We start from the raw sequence: 17,294 nt of genomic DNA, 5'->3' as shown, positions 1-17,294 counted from the left end.
TGGCAAAAGGTATGGGGTTGAGGATTGATGTCACTTGGTGGCAAGTAGATGGGGTACGGGGGCGAACAACTGACATTGCTCGCACTTCTTGGCATATTGGATGGCCTCCTCTTGCATTCGTGGCCAGTATAGTCCCTGGCGGAGGATTTTGTAGGCTAGGGTTCGTCCCCCATGTGGCTTCCACATATCCCCTCATGGACTTCGGCTAGGGCGTACTCTGCCCCCTTGGGTCCTAGGCACCGGAGTAGTGGTGTTGTTGCCCCCCGCTTGTACAGTACCCCATCTAGGACGGTGTACTTTGCAGCTCTCATCCTGATCTTCCTTGCCTCGGCCTTGTCTTCTGGTAAGACCTCGTTCTAGAGGTAGTTGAGTAGAGGGTCCATCTAGCTAGGTCCCTCCTCGACCTCGTTAACCTGATTTTCCTTGTACGTTGGCTCATGCAGGATCTCAACATAGACTGCGCTAGCCAAATTTCGGAGTTCCTCATTGGCTAGCCTGGATAGGGCGTCAGCGGCGACATTCTCATCCCTGGGAACTCGAACCATCTCAAACTTCATGAAACCCTCGATCAACACTTGAGCACGTGCTAGGTATGATGCCATCCTCTCATCTTTCGCCTCATACTCTCCATTCACTTGATTCACCACGAGCTGGGAGTCGCTCCGGGTGGATTGGTGTGTGACTTGGATGGCTTTGGCCACCTGGAGTCCAGCTAGTAATGCCTCGTACTCTGCTTCATTATTGGATGCTTGGAAGGTGAATCAGAGAGCATATTGGATACGAAATCCCTCGGGGCTGGTTAATATGAGACACGCGCCGCTTCCTGCCACATTGCTCGACCCGTCCACGAACATGTCCCACGATCCATGATCCTTCTCTTCGGGCTCCCCTGTTTCTGACTCGATCTTAGACAGGGTACACTCTGCAATGAAATCTGCAAGAGCCTGGCCTTTGATGGCTGTCCTTGGTTGTAACCTGATGTCATGCTCACTTAACTCCACCGCCCATGCTATCAATCGCCCGGAGACGCCCCAATTGTGCAAGATCTTCTTCAGTGGGTAGGTCTCAGTGAGGACTATGATGGTATGGGCTTGGAAGTATGGTCGTAGCTTCCTGGCTGCTGTTACCAATGCATAGGCTACCTTCTCGATCCTAGTGTACCGGGTCTCTGCCTCGATCAGGACATGGCTGACGTAATAGATGGGCCTCTGGACCTTGTCTTCTTCCTTCAGCAGTACTACGCTGACCGCGACAGGGGTGGCGGCCAGGTAGAGCTGTAACTCTTCATTGGGTTCTGGTCGCCCAAGCAATGGTGGGCTCTCTAGGTACTCCTTCAATTCTCCGAACGCCTTCTGGCACTCTTCCGTCCATGTGAAATCTTTAGGGCTTCGGAGGTTCTTCAATGTTTTGAAGAATGGTAAGCACTTATCACCTGATCGTGACACGAACCTGGGAAGGGCGGCGACCCTTCCATTCAACCTCTGCACTTCCCTGACCGTTCGAGGAGGTGCCATTTCTTGGATGGCCTTGATCTTGGATGGGTTGGCTTCTATTCCACGGATTGAAACCATGAACCCCAGAAATTTTCCTGACGTTACGCCGAAGGCGTACTTTGCAGGGTTTAGCTTCATCTGGTTCCTCCTCAGTACTGCAAATGCCTCCTCTAGGTCGGTCAGGTGTTGGTTGGCGTGGATGCTTTTCACGAGCATGTCATCCACATATACCTCCATATTGCGCCCGATCTGCTCCTCGAACATCTTGTTAACCATCCTCTGATAGGTGGCCCCTGTATTCTTTAACCCGAACGGCATGACGTGGTAGCAGTAGTTCTCTTTGTCCGTCCGGAATGCGGTATAAGACTCATCATCCTCATACATGAGGATTTGGTTGTATCTGGAGTAGGCGTCCATGAAACTCAGCATCTCATGGCCGGTGGTGGCGTCGATCAGTAGGTTGATCGTGGGCAGTGGGTACTCATCTTTTGGGCATGCCTTGTTCAGGTCGGTATAGTCGACACACATCCTCCACTTCCCATTTGGCTTTAGTACCATGACCACGTTGGCGAGCCAGGTTGGGAACTTCTCCTTTCTGATGAACCCTGATCGGCTTAACTTCTCGACCTCCTCCTTAATTGCTGCTTGTCGGTCGAGGGCGAAGTTACGCCGCTTCTGTTAAACGGGCTTCCTGGTTGGGTCGACATGTAGTCGGTGTTCCGCTATGGAACGTGGTATTCCTGGCATGTCAGAGGTCGACCATGCGAAGACATCTATGTTCGCTTGGAGGAGGTGTCCAAGCCCTTCTTTCTGTTCCTTGTTTAGCAGCGAGCCAACCTGAACGACCTTGGAGGGGTCGTCCTGGCTGAGGGGCCAGGGGATGAGGTCTTCCACTGGCCTTCCCCTTCTCTCTGTCAGTTCATCTCTCTGGTCACTGACCATGTTCTCTAGGCAGAGTGCCATTCCATGGCTGTTGCCATTGTTCTTTTTCATGAAGGTGGCATAGCACTCCCTCGCTTTCTTCTGATCTCCTCGGACTTTGTCTACCCCATTCTCGGTAGGGAACTTCATCTTTAGGTGAAGTGGCGATATGACTCCTCTAAGGGCTGTCAGTGATGGTCACCCTAAGAGGCCGTTGAAGGACACCACGGACCTGACTACCATGAAATTCATCATGATGGTTACTTGTTGAGGGTGTACCCCGAAGGTGATGAGTAGTTCTATGGTACCTCTGATGGAGGCGGTGGCACCTGAGAATCCATGGAGATAAGTGGGCTCTAGTTTGAGCTGGTCGTCCCCGAACCCGAACTGTCGATAGGCGTCCAAGGAGAGTACGTCAACAGACGCCCCTGTGTCTATCAGTACCCTGTGTATAGGCCAATTGGCTACCTCTACCTGTACTACCAGGGCATCTTCATGCGGGAAGTTTAGTCCTTCTAGGTCTTCATCCGAGAAGGAGATCACCGCCTCGGTCCTGGCTATCTTGCTGGGCTTCTCTGCCACTCCCACGAACCTGGCATGAGCTTTAGCTTTTTTGGTGGACTCTTGCCCCGGTCCTCCGAGTATGGTGAGGATAGGAGGTCCCTTGGTGCCACTAGGTTCTGGTGCATCTCTCCGCTCTTCTGGGCGGTCTCTCTCTCGATCTGTTCTTCTTTCTTCTCGTCTCGGTTCCACTCTATCTCCGTCGCGACCTCTATCTCCTTGGCCTGAGCGGTTGTCACGTCTCCCCTTCACATACTTGTTCAAGCTTCCTGCTCTTACCAGTTGTTCTATCTCTTTCTTCAATTGATAGCACTACTCTATGTCGTGCCCATTCTCTTTGTGGAAGAGGTAATATTTGTTAGGGTTCCGCTTCTCTGGTCCTGCTAGCATGGGTCGTGGCCAATGGAGTAGGTCACGGTCTTGGATCTGCATGAGTATCTGGGTCCTGGTGGTGTTCAGTGGTGTGAACTCGGGGGTGCTTGCCCTCTCACTCCTCTATGGGTGGCGGTCTGTCCTCCTAGATGGGCGGTCGCTCTTCTCTTGTCGGCGCTCTGTCCTCGACCTCTTACCCTCTTTGCGGTCATTAAGTGCTGACCTCTTGTTGTCTTGTGGCTTGGCCTCGATTATTTTTGTTCTAGCTTGTAGTACCTCGGCCATATTTGCAAACTCGTTACACCGCTCCAAGAGCTCTTGCATAGTCCTGGTCTCATGACGTGCCAGGTCCTTGATCAGGTCCAGGTCCCTAATACCTCCTGCTAGGGCTGCATGCTGTGTCTGGTCATCCAAGTCTCGAACCTCCAGGGACTCTTTGGTGAACCTGGTAACGTATTCCCTGAGAGATTCCCCAGGATTCTGTACCACGTTCAGTAGATCGACGGTGGTCTTCTTCTGCTTGACGCTGCTTTGGAAGTGGGTGACGAACTGTTCACATAGCTCTGCGAACGAGCCTATAGATCTCGGTCGTAGCCTGGAGAACCATAATGTGGCTGCTCCCTTGAGGGATGCCGGGAATGCTCGACAGGAGACCACGTCCGACCCCCCATACAGCGTCATCATGCCATTAAAGTAGTTGATGTGGTCATTGGGGTCAGTGGTACCACTATAGAGTTCAAAGGTGGGTAGTCGAAACCTGGAAGGTAGTGTGGCTGACATGATCTCTACCGAGAAGAGGTGTTGTCCAGGTATGGAATGCGTCTCGCCTTTGGTCTGCTTCTTTAACCCTTTCAGCTTCTCATCCAGGTCGCGGAGTCTTTGATCGAGCTCCTCGTCCCGTGTCTGCCCCCCACACCTGGTCGAACGTTCGCTGCAACCCCGTTCACGCTCTCTCCTGGATGTCCCCTCCCGCCTTGAGTATTGGCAGGATGGGGAATGGTCACGCCGTGATGAACCCTGTCGTGAAGGTGAGGGGCTTTCTTCTCTGTAGGTCCAGCTTCATCGTGGTATGTGACCTTCTTCCAGTCGTCCGTCGAACACAGACCTCCGGACCGATCTCTGCTGGCTAGACACCCTCGCCCTGGGTGTTGGCGTCCTCCCCCGTTCTGACCATGGCGAGAGGTCTCTTGTTCTCCTGGGATACTGAGAAGGCTCCCCCCACTGCGGAGTGGGGGTTGCCTGTCGCGCTAGTCTCTCTGATCTCACGCCCTTGGGAGATGATCTCCTAGGGTTTGGCTCTTGTCGAGGTACGGACTCCACCCTTGCTGATGGTGAAGTCCTTCGACGGTGAGACGTCGCACGCTGCGTCAAGTATTCTCGAAAGAGTCATTGTTCATCGAGGATCTGTCGTTGCAGGTCGTTGATCTGACCCACAGTAGCTGGAGCATTGGGGTCAGGTATCACCTCTACCCTCGCATCATCGGCCTCGTCATTGTTGGGCTCGTCGACCATGAACTGGTCATTAAGGGGGATCTCTTCCTCCAGAGGGACATGGTCCTGGTCGTTGGCTCTGCGAGAGTACTCTGGGAGTGGTGATCCATTCCTTACTCCATTGTTGGTGGTGGTAGTCTTCCTTCGTGCCATTGAATGAATATGGAAGCGAGCTAGTAGCTGTAATGGCTAGCATCGTTCCCACAGACGACGCCAATCTGTTGCGTCATGAAATCATCGAGCGGTCCTGCGAGTGCCGTCACCTGCAAGTGGACCAAGAGGTCAACAGAGAGAATCGGTGTGGCTCCGGCCTAGGGCTCTCCGATGCCAAAGTTAGATCTCCTGTCGCAAATAGATGAATAGTAATTATTCAGTATGAGTTTAGCTGTCCCTTGATGGGTTTGTGTACCTTGCCTTTTATAGTAGTGTATGGCGGTGTGGAGAGTCCCAGTTTGATGGCGATTGTCCCGTTGAGTGGATAGAGGCCCTGGGTAACGGGGCTCTATCCTGATTGATCATCTCCCCGCGGGAGGGAGTATCCTAGTGGTATCAAGACCCTTGGTGGATAGATACCCGCGTGTGGTGATAACGTCCTTGGTGCTTGAATCCGTCTGGGTAACGTGACCTCTAAGCGGCGGTCTAGAGTCCTAGTGGTGACATGAGTCTTAGCGATACGATCGGGTCATAGATGGGTAGCCCCCACCTCACGTGCCCACGATGTTGTGCCTGGGTGTAGGCCACGCCTGGATGTGTGGTCGTGCCTAGGTGAGGCCGCGCCCCCGTTGTGTGGCCACGCCCGAGGGGTGGCCGCGCCTAGGTGAGGCAGCGCCCTGATGTGTGGCCGCGCCTAGGTGAGGCCGTGCCCGAGTGGTGGCCGCGCCTGGGTGAGGCCGCGCCTGGGTGAGGCCGTGCCTAGGTGAGGCCGTGCCTGGGTGCTGGCCGCGCCCGGGTGCTGGGACCCTGGTTTGTTCCCCTTGGCTATGGAGCGGGTCGTCTGTGACACATGGCGGTCGTTGATTGGCCCGGTGAATATTGGATGTATCAGTTCCTCTCCTTCACTTTCTCTTCTTTCACTTCTCATTTCTCTTTCTTACTTTTTGTCTCCCATTTTGCTCTTCTTTAATTTCCCCTTTGCATTCCACTTGTTGTCTTTTGTCCTCTTTTTTGGTGCCCACCGTGTGCTTGTCTTTAGGTCACCTAGACTAGTATCCATTTTGCTTGATTTTGGGTCCTTGTGTTTGCTTTGTGCTCACTTTGTGCCTTGTTTGCTTGGAAGGCTTGAGTGCCTTGCCTCTAGTGGTCTCTGTCACTTGATCGTGCCCGTGGGGTGGACGAGTCATCATGTGTTTGCCTCCCCGTGCTGTCGCCTTCCCCCTGAGGTGAGTTCAACCCCTTCTCTTTCTTTTTCTTTTCTTCTTCTTCTTTTTTTTTTTTTTTTTTTTTTTTTTTTATATGGAGGGCTACGCCTAGGTGGGGCCGCGCTTGTGGGGAATGAGGCCGTGCCTGTGGGCACCAAGGCCGCGCCTGGGTTGCCGCTCTTGGGGGGTATGAGGCCGCGCCTGGGTCACCGCGCCTATGGGGCATAAGGCCGCACCTGGGTGGCCGCGCCTGCGGGCGTGGGGCCGCCTGGTCGTCGCACCTGTGTGAGGCCGCGCCTGAGTGGCCTTCGCCTGCGGGTGTGAGGCCGCGCCTATGGTGGCCGCGGCATGGGTGTGATGGACCCTCATGCTTCTTCACTTTTCTTCTTCTTGTCTGTGATGGATCTGCTGTTTATACTTTGCAGGTGGCCTTCATCTCATTTTTCTTGCTAGCTTCTCGTTTGGGAGATCACTTTCTCGAGTACATAGTCCATTCCTCTCTTGTCGTTCATGTCGTTTCTGGGTGACCTTGGCCCTGCTTCAGTCGGGGTTGGATCTTCAGAGGAGTATTCCCCAGGATCGCCTTCTTCTGTGGGTACTCCATCCTCTATACCCTCCCCCAGTGCTATTGATGGAGGTGTGGGACCTTCTAGTGTCTCTGGTCCCAGTAGGGATCGTAGGCCCTTTGGGGCGGCGTCCTCAGTCGTCGGTCCTGCTGATAGGTTGGGCCATGTTGTCAGCATCTTGTCACCTTCTGACTTGGTCTCCCTCCGTGAGGAGTTTCATATTCCCGCTGAGGTCATGTTGCATATTCCTGGACCTGGCGAGTATGCCTTCTCTCACCGTGCGGATGAGATCTGTCTCTACCGTTCCTTTTTTCTCCAGGGCCTTCGCCTTCCTATCCCTCGCTTTGTCGAGTTGGTGTTAGAGCATTGGCACCTCACCCCTGAGCAAGTGTTGCCCAATTCTTGGAGGGTGATCTTGGGTTTCTATGTCTTTTTTGCCCGCCTAGGGCGTGCCGCCACTGTTCCCCTATTCTCCCACTTTTATCTGTTGAAGAAAGGGAATCATGGATGTTATCACTTTGCTCGCCGCGTGCTCAAGGAGCCCTATGCCTCTGTGGAGCTTCTCACGGGGATCACTAACAATGTGAAGTATTGGAGGGATTGCTTCCTTTTTGCCACGATCCCCCGATGCCCACTACGGACTGCTAGGGAAGTTATTGACCTCAAGAGGGTCAATCAGGGGCTTTAGCTGAGTGATTTTGAGGGTGACTCCCTTAAGCTGTGCCTGGGTCGCGATCCGTTCCATGTCCAGGAGTTGGACTCGGAGGCCTTCCTGTCCCTCTGGAAGTTGAGTCCTGGTAAGAGCACTGTCTTTTGTACTTGATTGGCAAGTTTGTATTTGAATATATATGTCATCTGACTGGTTGGGCGGTCTATGCAGTGGATATGCGTCCAGACTTCAGTTTGCTCCGTGGCAATCTACGGAGGAAGGCCGCTTCTCAAAGTGGTCCATCTGCTGGAGTGACCGATGTTGGTGGTGCTTCTGTGCTTGTGGCTGTTGGAGCAAAGCAAAAGGGTGGTCTAGGATATGCCCACGTGATGAGCTCTGGTCTGCGTGTCCTCCTTCCCCGTACTTCTCCTGATGATGATGGCGTTTCGGGCTCTGTGCCTCTGCCTCCCTCTGTCGCCCCTTCTGGGTCTTCTGCATTGACCCTCTCCAAGGGGAAAGGGGTGAGTTCCTCTAGTGGTATTGGCACTGATCTTCCCGCGCTGGATGAGTCCCTGGTGATCACCTTGGGGGTACCGGAGGGCTCAACCTTGGCTGGAGCCGGAGTGTCGCGGGAGTGGGTGGACAGGGGTAGGCTCCCTACCGCGAGGGTTGCCTTGCAGAGGCTTAACGATGCTTATCTGGCCCAGACTCTCTACTATGATATGGCTTCGGTGAGTTATCCCTTTTTTGTCTCGTCATGTTCGTTGCTCCATTTATTCTTAGAGTGTTTTATCGCTTGCCATGTTGATTGTAGGTCCATCACCGTGTTGCTGAGGCGGTGCTTCGATTAGAGAGTCACGCTTCTCGTGAGGTACAGATACAGCGCACCCTGCGTGATGTGGAGAGGGAGCTCCAGGGACAGATCGATGCCCGTGAGAGGGCTGAGGCAGACGCACAGAGGGCGTCGGGGGAGCTCGCGGTGGCGTCCGAGAAGCTCCTGGAGGTGTCTGAGGAGCTTCGTGTGACCTCTGCTGGTGCGGCCGAGAGCTCGGCTAGGGTTCTTGCCTTGGAGGAGGAGCTTCATTCGTTGAGGGGGAGACATGAGGCGGAGCTGCCATCTGCAAGCTTCAAGCTGTGGCTGAGTTCCAGGCGTCCTCAGCGTTCTCGGTGCTGTATCAGGAGAAGCTTCAGCCTGCCTATGAGGGAGGGGTTCGGGACTTAGCCGCTTGTGTCCTGGAGGTGACCCCCAGTTATGACTTCTCTGTCTTGGGGTTCTTTGAGTTTGCTACGGCGCTTCCTGGTGTAGCGGTGGTGGAGACCGTTTCAGTGTCAGAGGTGGAGGCTGCCCTGCCTGAGGGGGGTGCGGCTACGCATCTTCTTGAGGTGGACATGATGTCTCCTGCTGGGTCGGAGGTTACCCACCCCTCTGTGGTCCCTTGACCCTACGGTCGTACTGATCTCGTAGACGTCTTGACCTTTTTTCTTTTTGAACTTGAGTTGTAACTATTGTGACTTCTCTATGTGATCGATGTTGCTTTTCTTTGATTACATTGTCTCTTGGTGGTTGTTTGCGTGTTGATGCCCTATGACCCTTGATAGTCATGGGATTTTGGTAGTGGCGTTGCGCCTTGGTGGTCATCGGACCTTGGTGGCTTAACGCCTTAGGCGTAGAGCCTCAATGGTGGCATGATGCCTTAGGCATAAAGCCTCGGTGGTGGCATGACGCCTTAGGCATAGAGCCTCAATGGTGGCATAACACCTTAGGCATAAAGCCTCGATGGTGGCATGACGCCTTAGGCATAAAAACCTGGATGGTGGCATGACGCCTTAGGCATGAAGCCTCAGTGGTGGCATGACACCTTAGGCATGAAGCCTCAGTGGTGGCATGTTGCCTTAGGCATGAAGCCTCAGTGGTGACATGACGTCTTAGGCATGAAGCTTCAGTGGTGGCATGTTGCCTTAGGCATAAAGCCTCGATGGTGGCATGTTGCCTTAGGCATGGAGCCTCAATGGTGGCTTGACGCCTTAGGCATGAAGCCTCAGTGGTGGCATGTTGCCTTAGGCATAAAGCCTCGATGGTGGCATGACGCCTTAGGCATAAAGCCTCAGTGGTGGCATGACGCCTTAGGCATAGAGCCTCAGTGGTGGCATGTTGCCTTAGGCATAAAGCCTCAGTGGTGGCATGTTGCCTTAGGCATAAAGCCTCCGTGGTGGCTTGACGCCTTAGTGTAGTGGCAGTGATTCGATTGAGTGGTAGAAGAAGACAAGTATTCCTGAAACACCTTTTTATTTTGAATGAAAATTTTTAACTTGCCCTTGAAACAGTGATGTCGTCTACCGCTACTGCTGCTACTACTACTGCTGTTACCACTACCACTACTGCTACTATTGATGGAGCTGTTTGCTTCTACTGGTAATACTTCTTCAGGTGTTCTGAGTTCCAGGTACGGTCTACCTTCTTGCCCCTTGGAGTCTTCAAGCGGTAGGTCCCTGGACGTATCTGCTTGGAGACTATGTAGGGTCCTTCCCAGTTGGCTAATAGCTTCCCTGCCTTTTCTGGACTCCTTCTAGTAGTGTTCTGTTGGTGACCTCCACCTGACCATTGGCTTGTGGGTATGCTACCGATACAGGCCGATATTCGATGTTGTAGCTGTGACAAAATACTTGGAATTTGGGGTTGTTGAATTGTTTACCGTTGTCTGAGACGAGGATCTGTGGTACCCCAAACCTATAGATGACGTCGTCGCGAATGAACTTCTCCATCTCTGTCTCTGTTATCTTAGCCAAGGGTTTAGCTTCGACCTACTTGGTGAAGTGGTCAATCGCGACGACCAGGTACTTTCTGTTTCCCGGTGCTGTGGTGAAGTTGCCTAAGATGTCCAGTCCCCACATGGCAAAAGGTATGGGGTTGAGGATTGATGTCAGCTTGGTGGCCGGTAGATGGGGTACTAGGGCGAACAACTGACATTGCTCGCACTTTTTGGCATATTGGATGGCCTCCTCTTGCATTCGTGGCCAGTATAGTCCCTGGCGGAGGATTTTGTAGGCTAGGGCTCGTCCCCCCATGTGGCTTCCACATATCCCCTCATGGACTTCGGCTAGGGCGTACTTTGCCCCCCTTGGGTCCTAGGCACCGGAGTAGTGGTGCTGTTGCCCCCCACTTGTACAGTACCCCATTTAGGACGGTGTACTTTACAGCTCTCATCCTGATCTTCCTTGCCTCGGCCTTGTCTTCTGGTAAGACGTCGTTCTGGAGGTAGTTGAGTAGAGGGTCCATCCAGCCAGGTCCCTCCTCGATTTCGTTAACCTGCTTTTCCTTGTACGTTGGCTCATACAGGATCTCAACATAGACTGCGCTAGCCAAATTTTGGAGTTCCTCATTGGCTAGCCTGGATAGGGCATCGGCGACGACATTCTCGTCCCTAGGGACTCGAACCATCTCGAACTTCATGAAACCCTCGATCAATGCTTGAGCACGTGCTAGGTATGATGCCATTCTATCATCTTTCGCCTCATACTCTCCATTCACCTGATTCACCATAAGCTAGGAGTCGCTCTGGGTGGATAGGTGTGTGACTTGGATGTCTCTAGCCACCCGGAGTCCAGCTAGTAGTGCTTCATATTCTGGTTCATTATTGGATGCTTGGAAGGTGAATCGGAGAGCATATTGGATACGAAATCCTTCGGGGCTGGTTAATATGAGGCCAGCGCCGCTTCTTGTCGCGTTACTCGACCCATCCACGAATATGTCCCACGATCCGTGATCCTTCTCCTCGGGCTCCCCTATCTCTGATTCGATCTCAGATAGGGTACATTCTACAATAAATCTGCAAGAGCCCGGCCTTCGATGGCTATCCTTGGTTGGAATTTGATGTCATGCTCACTTAACTCCACCGCCCACACTGTTAATCGTCCGGAGACGTCTGGCTTATGAAGCATCTTCAGGTTTGTGAGGACCGTGATGGTATGGGCTTGGAAGTATGGTCGTAGCTTCCTGGCTGCGATTACCAAGGCATAGGCTACCTTCTCGATCCTAGTGTACCTGGTCTTTGCATCGATCAGAACATGGCTGACGTAGTAGATAGGCCTTTGGACTTTATCTTCTTCCTTCAGTAGTACTGCGCTGACCGCGATAGGGGTGGCGGCCAGGTAGAGCTGCAACTCCTCGTTAGGTTCTGGTCGCCCAAGCAGTGGTGGGCTCTCTAGGTACTCCTTCAATTCTTCGAACGCCTTCTGGCACTCTTCTGTCCATGTGAAATCTTTAGGGCTTCGGAGGTTCTTCAATATTTTGAAGAATGGTAAGCACTTATCACCTGATCGTGACACAAACCTGGAAAGGGCAGCGACCCTTCGATTTAACCTCTGCACTTCCCTGACCGTCCGAGGAGGTGCCATCTCTTGGATGGCCTTGATCTTGGATGGGTTGGCTTCTATTCCACGTACTGAGACCATGAACCCCAGGAATTTTCCTGACGTTACACCGAAGGCACACTTTACAGGGTTTAGCTTCATCTGGTTCCTCCTCAGTACTGCGAATGCTTCCTCTAAGTCGGTCAGGTGTTGGTTGGCGTGGATGCTTTTCACAAGCACGTCATCCACATATACCTCCATGTTGTGCCCGATCTGCTCCTCGAACATCTTGTTGACCCTCCTCTGATAGGTGGCCCCCGTATTCTTTAACCCGAACGGCATGACGTTGTAGCAGTAGTTCTCTTTGTCCGTTCGGAATGCGGTGTAGGACTCATCACCCTCATGCATAAGGATTTGGTTGTACTCGGAGTAGGCATCCATAAAACTCAGCATCTCATGGCCGACGGTGGCGTCAATCAGTAGGTCGATCCTGGGCAGTGGGTACTCATCTTTTGGGCATGCCTTGTTCAGGTCGGTGTAGTCGACACACATCCTCCACTTCCCACTTGGCTTTGGTACCATGACCACGTTTGCGAGCCAGGTTGGGAACTTCTCCTTTCTGATGAACCCTGATTGGCTTAACTTCTCGACCTCTTCCTTGATTGCTGCTTGTCGATCGAGGGCAAAGTTACGCCGCTTCTGTTGAATGGGCTTCCTGGTTGGGTCGACATGTAGTCGATGCTCCGCTATGGAACGTGGTATTCCCGGCATGTCGGAGGTTGACCATGCAAAGACATCCATGTTCACTTGGAGGAGGTGTCCAAGCCCTTCTTTCTGTTCCTTGCTTAGTAGCGAGCCGACCTGAACGACCTTGGAGGGATCATCCCGGCTGAGGGGCCATGGGATGAGGTCTTCCACTGGTCTTCCCCTTCTCTCTGTCAATTCATCTCTCTGGTCACTGACCAGGTTCTCTAGGCAGAGTGCCATTCCACAGGTGTTACCATTGTTCTTTTTCATGAAGGTGGCATAACACTCCCTTGCTTTCTTCTGTTCTCCTTGGACTTCGCCTACCCCATTCTCAGTGGGGAACTTCATCTTTAGGTGGAGTGGCGATATGACTCCTCTAAGGGCTGTCAGAGATGGTCGCCCTAGGAGGCCATTGAAGGACACCACGGACTTGACTACCATGAAATTCACCATGATGGTTACTTGTCGAGGGTGTACCCCGAAGGTGACGGGTAGTTCTATGGTACCTCTAATGGAGGCGGTGGCACCTGAGAATCCATGGAGATAAGTGGGCTCTGGTTTGAGCTGATCGTACCCAAACCCGAACTGTCGATAGGTGTCCAAGGAGAGTACATCAACAGATGCCCCTGTCTATCAATACCCTGTGTACAGGTCGGTTGGCTACCTCCACCTATACTACCAAGGCATCTTCATGTGGAAAGTTTAGTCCTTCCAGGTCTTCATTCGAGAAGGAGATCACGGCCTGGGTCTTGGCTATCTTGCTTGGCTTCTCTACCACTCCTACGAACTTTGCATGAGCTTTAGCTTTTCTGGTGAACTCTTACCCTGGTCCTCCAAGTATGGTGAGGATAGGAGGTCCCTTGGTGCCACTAGGTTCTGTTGCATCTCTCCGCTCTTCTGGGCGGTCTCTCTCTCGATCTGTTCTTCTTTCTTCTCGTCTTGGTTCCACTCTGTCTCCATCGCGACCTCTGTCTCCTTGGCCTGAGCGGTTGTCATGTCTCCCCTTCACATACTTGTTCAAGCTTCCTACTCTTACAAGTTGTTCTATCTCTCTCTTCAATTGATAGCACTCCTTTGTGTCGTGCCCATTTTCTTTGTGGAAGAGACAATACTTGTTAGAGTTTTGCTTCTCTGGTCCTGCTAGCATGGGTCGTGGCCAATGGAGTAGGTCACGGTCTTGTATCTGCATGAGTATCTAGGACCTGGTGGTGTTTAGTGGTGTGAACTCAGGGGTTCTTGCCCTCTCACTTCTCTCTGGGTGACGGTTTGTCCTCCCAGATGGGCGGTCGTCCTTCTCTTATCGACGCTCTGTCCTCGACCTCTTACCTTCTTTGCAGTCATCAAGTGCTGACCTCTTGTTGTCTTGTGGCTTGGCCTCGATTATCTTCGTTCTAGCTTGTAGTACCTCGTCCATATTTGCAAACTCGTTGCACCGCTCCAGGACCTCTTTCATAGTCCTGGTCTCATGACGTGCCAGGTCCTTGATCAAGTCCAGGTCCCTGATACCTCCTGCTAGGGCTGCATGTTGTGTCTGGTCGTCCAAGTCTCGAACCTCCAGGGATTCCTTGGTGAACCTGGTAATGTACTCCCTCAGAGATTCCCTAGGATTTTGTACCACGTTCAGTAGATTGACGATGGTCTTCTTCTGCTTGACACTGCTTTGGAAGCGGGTGACAAACTATTCGCATAGCTCTGCGAACGAGCATATAGATCTCGATCGTAGCCTGGAGAACCATGATGTGGCTGCTCCTTTGAGGGATGCAAGGAATGCTCGACAGGAGACCACGTCCGACCCACCATATAACGTCATCATGCCATTAAAGTAGTTGATATGGTCATTAGGGTCAGTGGTACTACTGTAAAGTTCAAAGGTGGGTAGTCAAAACCTGGAAGGTAGCGTGGCTGACATGATCTCTGCCGAGAATGGGTGTTGTCCAGGTATGGAATGTGTCTCGCCTTTGGTCTGCTTCTTCAACCCTTCCAGCTTCTCATCCAGGTCGCAGAGTCTTCGATTGAGCTCCTCGTCCCATATCTGTCCCTCACGTCTGGCCGGACATTCACTGCGACCCCGTTCACGCTCTCTCCTGGATGTCCCCTCCCGCCTTAAGTGTTGGCGGGATGGTGAATGTTCACGCCGTGATGAACCCTGTCGTGAAGGTGAAGGGCTTTCCTCTCTGTAGGTCCGGCTTCGTCATGGTATGTGACCTTCTTCAAGTCGTCCATCAAACATAGACCTCCGGACCGATCTCTGCAGGCTTGACAACCTCGCCCTGGGGGTTGGCGTCCTCCCACGTTCTGACCGTGGCTAGAGGTCTCTTATTCTCCTGGGATGCTGGGAAGGCTCCCCCCGCTGCGGAGTGGGGGTTGCCCGTTGCGCAAGTCTCTTTGATCTCACGCCTTTGGGAGATGATCTCCTAGGGTTCGGCTCTTGTCGAGGTACGGACTCCACCCTTGCTGATGACGAAGTCCTTCGACGGTGAGACGTCGCACGCTGTGTCAAGTATTCTCGAAAGAGTCTTTGTTCATCAAGGATTTATCATTGCAGGTCGTTGATCTGACCCACGGTGGCTGGAGCATTGGAGTCAGGTATCACCTCCACCACCACATCGTCTACCTCGTCATTGTTGGGCTCGTCGACCACAAACTGGTCATTAAGGGGGATCTCTTCCTCCAGAGGGACATGGTCCTGGTCGTTGGCTCTGCGGCGAGAGCACTCTGGGGGTGGTGATCCATTCCTTGCTCCGTTGTTGGTGGTGGTAGTCTTCCTTCGTGCCATTGAATGAATATGGAAGCGAGCTAGTAGCTATAATGGCTAGCGTTGTTCCCACAGACGGTGCCAATCTGTTACGTCAAGAAATCGTCGAGCAGTCCTGCGAGTGCCATCACCTGCAACTGGACCAAGGGGTCAACAGAGAGAACCGGTGTGGTTCCAGCCTAGGGCTCTCCGATGCCAAAGTTAGATCTCCTGAGCAAATAGATGAATAGTGATTATTCAATATGAGTTCAGATGTCCCCTATGGGGTTGTGTACCTTGCCTTTTATAGTAGTGTATGGAGGTGTAGAGAGTCCCAGTTTGATGGTGATTGTGCCGTTGAGTGGATAGAGGCCCTGGGTAATGGGGCTCTATCCTGATTGGCCATCTCCCCGCGGGAGGGAGTGTCCTGGTGGTATCAAGATCCTTGTTGGATAGATACCCGCGTGTGGTGATAACGTTATTGGTGCTTGAATCCATCTGGGTGACGTGACTTCTAAGCGGTGGCCTAGAGTCCTGGTGGTGACATGAGTCTACAGTGACACGATTGGGTCATAGACGAGTGGCCCCGGTGTCCGTGTACATCACGTCCGTGTCCACGATGCCACGCCTGGGTGCAGGCCCGCCTGGGTGAGAGGTCGTGCCTGGGTGCAGGCTGCACCTGGGTGAGGCCGCGCCTGGGTGAGGCCACGCCTGGGTGCAGGCCGCGCCTGGGTGTTGGCCGCGCCCGGGTGGGACCCCCGGTTCATTCTCCTTGGTTCTGAGGCTGGTCGCCCTGTGACATGTGGCGGCCGCTAATTGGTCCATGAATCTTAGATGTATCACCCTCAATGCAGAGAACTTTATCCCAACATAATATTAGCAGTTCTTGAATTTAATATTCGATCGTTTGAACAATGACCCTTGTTATGAATCTAGTTTCAACCTTATCCATGCATACTAAAATATTGAGAAACTAGATCCCTTGAAACCTATAGAAAGGCATTAAGAAAGGAGGTTCCTTGTGGTAATTGATAGTCAATTGAGAACTTCCAGGTTGCAGACCTCTAATAAATTCGCATTATACAAGGTAAGGAAATATTTTAACTTAAGAAGATCTTCGCATGTTGTTTCTATATTATTATCCTTCTTAGTAATTAAGTTTGGTTTAGATTGATCCACATCGAAGGGTCTTAACATATCTTTTTAGGTGATGAAGTTTCCCTTCATCCATCTTGTAAAGAGAATTGTTTTTAAACCATAACAAGATTTTTGGATTGGTCTACGGGAAGAGTAGTTTCAAACATGTATAACACGAGATAAGAGTTTACAATTGAACTCAATGTTTAATAGTCTAATCAAAAAGTCACATCACTTGAGTGACAAAAAACTTTTTCATCTCTTGTTTGTTTTTTCATGTCATCTACGTTCTTTCCATATTATCGATCTTAGTAACGGGGTCAATAGGTTAGGTTCGGAATTGATCAACGTGAATCTTGACTTGAAACCTATAAAGGATTTTTAAAAAGAACAATGCTAAGGGGGTCACCCTCATACTGCAACCACACTTGATCACCTTGAATTCAAGATCAGGGTAGTAATTTATAGGGGAAATTGCCTAGATCTACTAGATACGAGAATAAATTACCAAACAAGAAGGATTGACTTTGTTTTACACTTATTTTTCTTGAAAACGTATTAAATCTGTAAATATTGTTTTAATCTAATAAATTTAGGAAATTAAATCAGGTTAAGGGGTGGCTAAAAATGGTTTCAAACCCTAATCCATTAGGACCCAAAGATACCATAATTTGAATTATGGGGTACTAGCTCTAGTGGACTTACAGTTTTATGTTTTATCTTCGATATGTAATTCACTAACTTGGGACGATAAGCTAAGGTTTCATCTGGCCATGTTTCATCTCTGATATGTAATTCACTAACAAGGGGGAGAGGTGTCTTTTCATATAGAGAAGAAAGAGATAGACTCATGGGAGGGCTAGCGTAGGCCACACTCCCAGACACAAGTTTTTTCATATAGAGAAGAGAGAGATA

This window comes from Telopea speciosissima, chromosome 5 (assembly GCF_018873765.1).
Source record: "Telopea speciosissima isolate NSW1024214 ecotype Mountain lineage chromosome 5, Tspe_v1, whole genome shotgun sequence".
NCBI lineage: Eukaryota > Viridiplantae > Streptophyta > Magnoliopsida > Proteales > Proteaceae > Telopea > Telopea speciosissima.
The sequence above is the reverse complement of the archived record's forward strand: the minus strand, read 5'-3'. Positions refer to the sequence as shown.